Genomic DNA, 10,380 nt, shown 5'->3' on the forward strand with positions numbered 1-10,380 from the left:
GTATCCCTGTGCCCTGGAGACTTGTCCTGGAACTCAGGGCTTGGAGCGATGGCTTGGATGTTGCACACTCACATACCTGAGAATTCCCGATTCACCATTATGTGAGTCTGGATGATAGAACATCCTTCCTGTTCTATTCAATCCTTGCCTGCAGTCTAGTAGCAAAGAAGGATGAGAAAAGACCTAATAGATGTGCCTGAATTTAACGCAAGCAGAGGTTAATGGTGAAATCCGGTAGGCCCGAGCCCAGCATAAATCATCCACTCTTTCATTCATCCAGCAGAAATTTACTGAGCATTTACTGTGGGCCATCCGGAGTGCTAGGCACAGCAAATTATACACAGAAATGTAATTCATGGTCTTTATCCTTAAGGAGGTTTGTGTTCTAATAAAATCTGACACATAAGCACAAAGAAATACTAAACACTTCAGATACAATTTTTTTCAGAGACTTAGGAATAAGAGCCACCCTTTCTAGCAAGAGTGTCCATTAAAGGCTCAAGGAAGAAGTGGAGCTTGAGAATAGTGTGGTTCTGATGGGTGGAGCTGGGAGAGGAGGGTGCCCCAGAATGAAGAAGCAGCATGTCCAAAGGCCCAGGGGCTCTCTGGTCGCATGGGCTGCACAAAGCCAGGAAGTACCTTGGTGGAGTTTATCAGGTGAGGGGGCAAGCCCTGGACTCGGCCACATGGTGGCCCAGCTAGAAAGCACAGATGTGGTCAGGAACTAGTGAGCCTGCCTGGGCAATGGGAAAGATCTGTATAGGAAAGTAGAAGGATCCGGGGCAAAATCAGGTTAGAATGAGAGTATGGAGGGCCTGGCCTGGCAGGCAAGATGCTCTGTGACTCCACTCTGCACTCAGTGGGCAGTCAGTGAGGGGTTTTGAACAGGAGAGTGACAATAGTGAAGCTGAGCCTAGCAGCAGGTGGGAGGGAGCAATGGAAGGCGAGGGGGAAAATCTGGGACAGTGGAGGCAAGTTTCTGCCACAGTGAAAGGGACAGGGGATGGGGCCAACTGTGCGTGGAGGCAGTGAGGATGCAGAACAGCAGATGGATGCCAGAGATAAAAACGGCCCAGGAAAATCCGTGGGGCTTGGCAAAGCACTGACTTTGGAGGTCTAGGGAGAGAGAGGAATGTCAGCGGGGACAGCAGGCCCACCCCGGTGCCTGAGGATGCAGCGGGTGGGTGCCTTTGTCCATTTAGGGAAGCTGGCAGGAGAGCTTGGGGCTGGGCGGGCACATGGAAGTTTGATTTTAGGCCTGGAATGTGTGGGACGTTGGAGAGGGAGTCCGTTCAAATGATCAACTCCACCCCCAAGCCAGGCCCCCCTCAATCCAGGCACAAGCGCGTCCAGAAAAGTTGTGGGTGGGATTGTGAAAGAGGCCTCGGCTGCGGGAGGGTTATCAGCCCCGGGAATACCCACATACTACCATCTGACTCTTCCCCCCTCCTCTTCTCCTGGGAACACAGGGCTCCCACGTGAAGAAAGCTGAAATGACTCCCCACCGGCCAATAGGGGCAACAATGAGAAGAGCAAGAAAGGGGACCCCCCCCCGCCCGGCCCCATGTTTTCCAGCTGGACTGGGCTCGCCAGGATAAACAGCAACCAAAATAATCACAGTTGCTTGCCACTTGGAATAGTATTATCTCAACAGTTGGTGGATATGAACTGTTTTTGAAACAAGCTATCAAAACAAACCCGGGGAGAACATCTGTGAGGCCGCGGGCCCGTGAGTCGCTGAGGAAGGAAGCCCGTAACCCATCCGCCTCTCCTCTCCGTCAGGTGTCCTCCGCCAAGGGCCAGGTCCCGGAGGTGGCCCGGGGCGGGCGGGGGGGGGGGTGTTCCGGGGGGGTTCCTGACTGGGGGGAGCAGAAGCCGGGCTCCGGGGTGCGCCCAGACGCCGCAAGGTGCAGGGTCTCCGCTTGCCAAGCCGGCGAGGCGCGGGGACGGGCCGTGAGCCAGCAGGGGAGGACCGGGACGGCCACCGGTCCCGGCGCAAGGCCTTCAGGGCCCGGGTAAACCCTGAGTGAAAACAGCACATGTTATTTATAGCCGTCGCTTCCAATCCGTGTTTTTTATTACGATGTTTATAAAAATAAATGGTAGGTGGCCTTTCCTTCCGTTGCCTCTCCAGCCCGGGTGTAGACAGGTTTTTACGCACAGACGTCTCCTCTTGGTGTGGCTTATTTTCCTTTTCAAAAACTGTCACGAATGAGGACAAGGAGAGCACGTGTTTATTATTGAAAACCCGGGGCGAGGCCGAGGCACCTGAACTTCCTGGAGGGAAAATCTGCGGCCAGAGGTGCGGGGTGCCCGCCTCCCGCGGCCCCGCGCACCCTTCTTTCCTTCGCGGTGACCTGGGGCAGGGAGCAGCTTTTCAAAACAAAATCCTTCAGACGCGCTCACCAGGGTTTTGTCGGTAGTTTTTGTGGGGGGTGATTTTTTTAGACTAGGGAAAGGATTTCCACAAGCAGAATTGCTTCCTTCCCTCTGTCCCCCTCTACTTATCCCCGAAATAAACCTCCCGGATGCTCCCCTGCCTCTCACTTCTTGCCTCCCCGCACACGGTTGCTGGTGTGAAAACGAACTGCACTCTATGATTTAAGAACAAGGGAGGAGGTTGGAAGTTTGGGGTAATGAGTTCAATTAAAGGAGGGAGTGGGAATATTGGAAGGCCCTCTTGGCTGCTGATTCATTCTCCCAGACGTTTATTAGTAATACATAGGATATTTTGATCTTTAAACACACACACACACACACACACAGAGTGAATCGCTCATGGAGGAGTGTGCCAAGGGCAGACTAGGGGTGTAACAAAGAGGACAGTGATTGGAAGCCTGGCAAGAAGCCTGTAATCCTGGATTCAGAACCCCGGCCCCATGGCTCTGAAACCGCCTTCCTCCTCTGCAGGCCTGGGTGCTGACCTGCCTCCCCCCCGCCTCTCTCAGGGGCTCTGCCTCTCCCCCTTGCTCTCCCAGCAATGGGAAGCCCAAGGCTGTGGGGTTCCCGTGGCCCCACAAGGACGGAGCGCTCTCTAGCCAGAGCGGAAGGAATGGTCTGGGAGGGTGCTGAGGCCAGACAGCATCCTGAGGGACAAGGAGGCAGGAAGGCCAGCGAGCATTTCCTCTCTTTGAGGCTTGGGCCTCCCTGGCTGAGCAGAAGGAAAATCTCCTCTTTCAGCGAACACAGACTCTCTAGGTGTCCCTGCCACCTTAAGGCAATGTTGCCAAAGTGGGGAGGGATCTGGGGGTTGTCAGTGGGGGACGCAGAGATTGAGATGATGGCAATGGGGACCGAAAGAGGAGTATTGGGTATTGTTTTGGGGAGAGGAGGGAACGGAGTGGAGCGTGGTTCTCAGAGTAGGGACAGAGTTACTCTGAGGGAAAGGTCTGAGGGGCAAGGGAGGACATAGATGAACAAGAGGGTCCTGAAGAGGATCTTTGCCAGAAAACGCTCAGGAAATGGCGTCGGGAGGACGGTTCCCCTTAAGAAAACTGTGTGGCAGACAGGCCTCCACTCTGCCCAGACTGGAGCACAGATTCCTGGAGGGAGAAAAACCCAAGTCCAAATACCCTCCTCCAGGCTGCTGAGCAGGGCCCTGGGCTCCGGGGGGAGAAATGAGGAAGAAGTTTGGAGTGCTTCAGGCCATTTCAGGGAAGCCAGGCGATTGAAAAAAATGCAAGATGGTGCCTTTATTTTATTTCCACCTCTTTTTTTTCTTTTCTTTTTTCTTTTTTCTTTTTTCTTTTTTCTTTTTTTTTTTGGCACCATTGTAAGAATTTCCCACTAAATTGATAAAAGGACTAAGTTGCAGGTGGAACAATGACAAGCAGCAACATGGTTGACTCTCATAGACATAATGTTGAAGGAAAGAAGCAAGACACAAGTGAGCAGCTGGGGCCTGCGTCCATTTACATGAAGTTCAAAAGCAAGCAAAAGGAAAACTAATCTCTGGGGACGGAGGTCAGAAGAGTGGTCACTCCTGGTGTGCTGCCTGAGATGGACCACCAGAGAAGCTTCTGGGTGCTAGAATATTCCATAACTTGGTCTGAGGGATGGTTATACAGAGTATGATGTGTGAGAAGTCATGAAGCTGTGTAAGTCAGACCCAGGCACTTCACTGCATGTCACCATACCTCAACAAAGAGGCTTTCAAGATAGAACGCTATGTAAGGGTATTTGCTTCCTATTGTTGCTTGACAAGTTACCACAAACCTAGTGGCTTAAAGCAACACAAACCTGTTATCTTGCCAGAGGTCAGAAGTTTACCACCAAAGTGTCAGCAGGGCTGAGCTCCTTCTGGAGGCTTCAGGGGAGAATCTGCTTCCTGTAGCTCTTATAGCCTCTAGAAGCCACCTTCTCATGTCATTCCAACCTCTTGCTTCTGTCATCACATTTCTTACTGCTGTGACTTTTACTCCCTGACCTACCTCTGGTAAGGACCCTTGTGATAACTTTGGGCCCATCGAGAGACGCCAGAATAAACTCTCCATCTCAAAATCCTTGACTTAATCACATCAGCAAAGCCTCTTTTGCCATATAAGGGAACGTTCACAATTCTGGGCATTAGGACATGGACATTTTGGGGGGGTCATTTTTGAGCCTATCATGATAACATTGCATGAAGGTCAAGTTCCCTTTGCAGGCAGGGTGCCTCTGTCCAGGTCAACAGATGTGATAGGATAATTAATGCTAGCTGCTGTTGGAACACACAAATTCCAAAACCTCCATGGCTTTATACAATAAACAGTGGTTCAGAACCTATGTCCAGCATCTCCAAAGGATCCTTAGATAGAATTCAGGGGCTCTGTGAACTTGGATAGGAAAAACGAAGTACATCTTTATAGTCTCTAAACTTAGCACTTTCTTCAGTAATAAATGCAGTCACTAAGTCCCATTAGTATTGACTGTACCTATGATGTCATCACCAATAGAAATCGAAGATATTTTCACATCACCTTCCAGTTGTCTTCATATCAAACTATCACTTATACTCATCACTACTTCAAAAGTATGGAGGTTATTAAACCTTCCCCTTATTAATTATTATCTTATTATTTAGTAGTGGATTAATAAAGAGATATGTGTACTAAATTATTATTATGTTTATGTTTTAATAACCGTACTCCAGTACAAATTTCAATCTAGTTTTCTATTTTATCCACTTAAAAACATTTCTAGGGGCACCTGGGTAGCTCAGTCGGCCCCTGCTTGTGTACTCTCTCTCTCACTCACTCTCTCTCTCAAATAAATAAAATCTTGGGGAAAAAAAATTCCTAAGGAATCTTATAGGCTTTACCAATTTGACAGAGTGGTCCATAGCTCACACACATACACACACAAAACAGGTTTTATTTTTATTTTTTTAAGATTTATCTTTATTTATTTTTATTTGTTTGACAGCGAGAGACACAGCGAGACAGGGAACACAAGCAGGGGGAGTGGGAGAGGGAGAAGCAGACTTCGCGCCGAGCAGGGAACCTGATGCGGGGCTCGACCCCAGGACCCCGGGATCATGACCTGAGCTGAAGGCAGATGCTTAACCGACTGAGCCACCCAGGAGCCCCCAAAACAAATTTTAATACCCTGAAATACAAGTTTCCTTTCTGTTCCTGTAAATTTTGGAGCAGATTGGGTGGCCCTCCTGCGCTGCAACTACTCCACATAGCTCCAAATGACCCCGGGGGGCTCCCCAGTGCTGCTTCCTTCCTGGGCCCCGGCACCCAGAGCAGAGCACTTTCCCCAGCCTCTCTGAAGGAATCCCTCCTTCACACCACAACCTTGGGGCAGAGGTCCTCTCAGTTCTCCCGGGAATTACTGACCCAGCACATACCCCATGGGTCCTGTGGGCCACAAAGCTACTCTTCTGGGCACCCCTAGGTGAGCACAGGGGGCACGTGGTTCACTCACTTGACCAGCTTATCACTCTTCTAAGCTAATTCCACTTCCACCCTTCTTTATTCCCCCAGACCACACTAGGACTCTTCACTGTGTCCTCCCTGGCCAGGATCCTCATGCAGCAAGTGTCTCCAGCTTGTCGCTGCTCAGCTGCTCTAATTTTACTCTGGGTCTCTCTGGAACATTCAGTTGGGATATACCCTGACAATGTGAACTCTTACACACCCAGGCTTCCCACCCACAGCCGTCTCCCTTCTCTCTGGGTGTACGACCCTTGGGATGTTTCCCATGCTTTTGGCTTTCTTGACTCACCCACTGCTGGCCCGTTGTTGACCTGCTGTGCTACAGCTCTTCAGTGTGACCTTACCTTCCAGTCCTACTTCCTCTATACCCTCCCTTCACTCTCTCTCCCATCCGACCCATATGGCATCCCTCCACCATGCATTCTGCTCATGCCTCCGCCTTTGACCCCAAGATGCCCTTCCATTAGAGGAAGTGGCCCTGGCTTATCTGGATATAGCTGCCCATCCGTTGGAGGGGAGAGAGGAGAGACCCCACCTGAGGCAAGCATCCTGTTCTCTTCTTTGAAGTCTTCTTCTCGGTTCGTCTCTCTTGTAGAGGCCTGAAGTCCTTCAGTGGAAGCCGGAAAAGGATGCATTCCTGCTCACAACTGTTGGCTCCAGGATCACAATGGTGTGAGCCATTCTGCTTTGCCCAAACTACCTCTTTCTCCCTTTCTTCTCCCTGTGATGATGCTGCATCCAGTGCTCCATGGGGAGTGTGCGGAAGTTGATGGAGACAGCCGCTAACCCTTGTCTGTGACCCTCACCCAGGTGAAGGAAGAACGAAGGATTCTTAGATGGATACTGGCTGGCATGCGACGCCCGAGCAGGTGAGCTGGCCATTGGCCGCCCTGCCAATAGGGGTGCACGGAGCACCCGCTTCTCTGAGACCTCACTAATGGGGCCTCCTCTGCCCCCAGTCTGGTGCCATCCCCCCGCGGTGCTGCGGGCGACAGGTGGTCTATCGCGGTAACTGCTGCTCAAGAGCTTCTTGCCTCGACAGCCAGCAGAAAATCCCTTCCTGTCTCCCAGCTGCTCGGGTACCTGGAGATGAACGTGCTCCGGAAGCGGAGCGCCAGCACGCGGCTCCCCAGCCCATTTTGCACCCGCTCCCGGGCGCCGGACCTGGGGCGCGCTCCGACAACGAATTTGTCTGCACGCTTGAAAACTCCAGCTTTCCCGCCACTCGTCTTTCCCTCCTTTCCTCGCCCGGGGCTCTGAGTGACCTCCCCACCCAGATGTTTTCCGTGACTTTGTTGCACTTTTTGGTGCCTCTTCATCCCGGGACGCGAAACCAGAGGCGGGGCCGGCAATACAGAGGCGGCCTGCAGCTCCCCCGGGGCGGCGGTCAGGTGCGCACCGCTCTGCGGGAGAAATCCAACGACTGCGGGTCTCCCAGCTCACCACGCAGGGAAGAGGGACAAGTGAACGGGTCCGGTTCCTACTGCTGCCGTCCTGAAAGACCACAAACTGGCGTAAAACAACAGCAAGATTCTCACCTTTCGGGAGGCTAGAAGTCCGAGATCAAAGTGTGGGTAGGTTGGAGTCCTTTTTGGGGTGATTTTGGAGGACTGGGTTCCATGCTTTCTAGCCTCTCTGGTGGTGGTGGGCCATCCTTGGCATTTCTCGGGGTAGAGCAGCATCCCTCTGTCCCTGCCTCTGCCATCAGGCGCCCTTCTCCCTGGGTCTCTGTGACCAACCTTCCCTCTCCTTATAAGAACACCAGTTGTAATGGATTGAGGACATTTCTAATGCAGAATGGCCTCATCTTAACTTGATGACATCCATGAAAATTCCATTGCCAAATAAGGTCATATTCACAGGTTCTGGGTGGATATGAATTTGTGGGGTAGAGTAGGGGGAGGGACATTACTCACCCCCATATAAGCAGGAAGGGAAGGAGGGGAGTAAAAAGACAAAAAGAGACACAGAGACAGAGAGAAGATGAGTGAGGAGGAAGGCAGAAGAAATGACCGCCAGATGACAGAAAGGTGCCAGGCCAAGGGAAAGAAATCAGGGACAGGAAAAACCATGGGAGAGAAAGGGGACTCACACTTATTCCATTTTTACTGGTGCCCCCAGCACGCTGGGACCTTCAACTCACTCATGCGTCCATCAGATATTTCTGAAGACTGTCCTAGTGTCAGGCGCTGCTGTAAGTGGACCAGGCGACCAGACACAACCAAAAACAATTTGTCCCTCCTGAGTTCTGGGCGCGCTGAGGGCTGGTGCGTTCTGCCGGCGCGTTCAGGGGACTGACAAGGTGAGACACCTGCTCGAGGTCCCGTGGCGAGGAAGCGGCCGATGGAACATTCCAATGAAGGCTCCCCTGGTTTTACATCCAGGCCCAGTAAGAAAAGGAAAGCCTTGTGCTCTGAGAGGGTCATGGTAGAAAGTTCCCCACGTTGTCATGTTACTTTACTGGCAGCAAGACAATTCTTAGCCCTGCCCTGCAGAGAGCACACGAGCCATGACTAGCCCACGTACCCCGCTGTGGGCTCTCGGCCCCTCTCCAGCACAGTTGCCCCTGGACCACAGCCGCTAGTGGGCAGGGCGCCTCCTACTGGGTCCCTCCTGGAATAGGGATCCAGAGCCCAGGCCTTGGCTGTGGAGCTGACCTTGGGGTTTGGGGTGCCCGTATGGGTGAGCATGTCAGGTGGATGTGCATCTCCCCCTCACCCCAGTCTGGCCCCCAACCTCTGTCCTCCACACACACAACCCCCTGGCATCCCCCACCAGCACCCTGAGGTATCTCTCTCAAACCCAAGCCCAGAAGCATGAGGGACCCACAACCACAGTTGTGAGGCCTGTTCCGTCTCCCTCGGGTCCTGCACCATCCGCCATCCTAGGCTGGCTCAGCCCTCGCCCCTCGCATCTGCAGACCGCTGGCTCTCCCCACTTTCCTCCCCATTCTAGCTCTCTGGTTGGCCGCCTTCTCTTGGACTCGAGGTGGAGGCTTCCTGCTCCGCCACGGGCATCTGTCTCCTCCCTCTCTGTTTCCTTCCTGGCCTTCCTCTCATTGGTTGCTGGCTGCTGGGACATCTCCTTCTCTCCAGGGTCCTCCTTGCCCATGCTCTGCTTGATCCTGCTGCCCCTCAGAACTTGTGATTCAATGACATTGAACTTCTCTTCTTTCCCTGGACCTGCGCTCCCGGTTCAGCACCTGGTAAGGAGTCCAGATTCCTCCCCCTGCCGTGGAGCTGGGAGCCTGAGGGTTATGGTGGACTCCTGCCCTCCCCACCCTGCCCCCAGCTGCTCAAGCACCAACCCTGCCTTCTGGGTGTCTCTCCACCTCCATTGCCCCTCCCTGAGTCCCAGCAGCGCCTTGCTGCTTGACTCCACACTCACCTCCTAAGCAGTGCCCCTCCCGTCCGTCCCTCTACAGCAGCCAGGAGGAGCCTTTGGAAATACATGCCTGATTATTACATCCTAAATGATGCTTACATATTCTGAGACTTTCAAAACATTTTCTAGGCTTCCCTTTGCCAACAGTCTTTTCACAGTCTGGTTCCAACCTACTCTGTAAGCCTTGAGTCCTCTACTCCTCCATAGACCAGCCTCCACATGCACACACATGCACACTCATACACACTCATGCACACATGCACACACATGCGCACTCATACACACATACACACTCATACACATATACACACCCATGCACCCTCATACACATATACACACCCATGCATACTCATACACATATATACACACTCATGCACACTCGTGCACACATGTACACACATACACACTCATGCACACTATGCTCTAAGTCATGCCCAACTATTCAATTGTGTGTGCAATTATTTACAGAGTACCAACTATATGTGCTTGGGATACTACACTGACATTCGTACCATTTCTCACACATATCACATACATTATTCGTTCTGTGGGAAATGTCTTCCTCCCTTTCAGCCTAATGTGGCCCTGTCCCTTTTCTTTGAGATTTGGCTCAGCGGCACCTCTTATGTGATATCTTGCTTGCTTCCCAGGTGGAGTGAATACCCTGATGCGTGTCTTATCCCCCTGGCTCAGTTAGAAATGACAGCCCTGTGGGTGGGGACCCGAGTCACTAATCTTATGCATCCCAGGGCCTGACATGAGGGTCCAGCATGCTTGCTGCATGAGCAAGAGAACACGTGTCCCAGCAGCGTTCTGAGCTCTCTCCACGAGGCTCTGTCATCCCTCGAAAGCTCTGGTTCCCAAGCCACAAGTCATGCACAGCCAGAGGTGGTATAGTCTTGATGTCCTTCGGGCCCAGCAGCAGCCGGGGGGTGTCCCCAGGAGAGCAGGAGGTGCTTTGTCCCCTACAATTGCTGCATGGCAACTCAGTGGTCACTTACCCATGGGAGCCTGGCTTCCCTACTAAATCCCTTACACTTGATTGGAGAAATGGTGAAAAAGCCAAAGTTAGGGA

The sequence above is a fragment of the Leptonychotes weddellii genome, chromosome 5, assembly GCF_054177405.1.
Source record: "Leptonychotes weddellii isolate Sample4059 chromosome 5, ASM5417740v2, whole genome shotgun sequence".
NCBI lineage: Eukaryota > Metazoa > Chordata > Mammalia > Carnivora > Phocidae > Leptonychotes > Leptonychotes weddellii.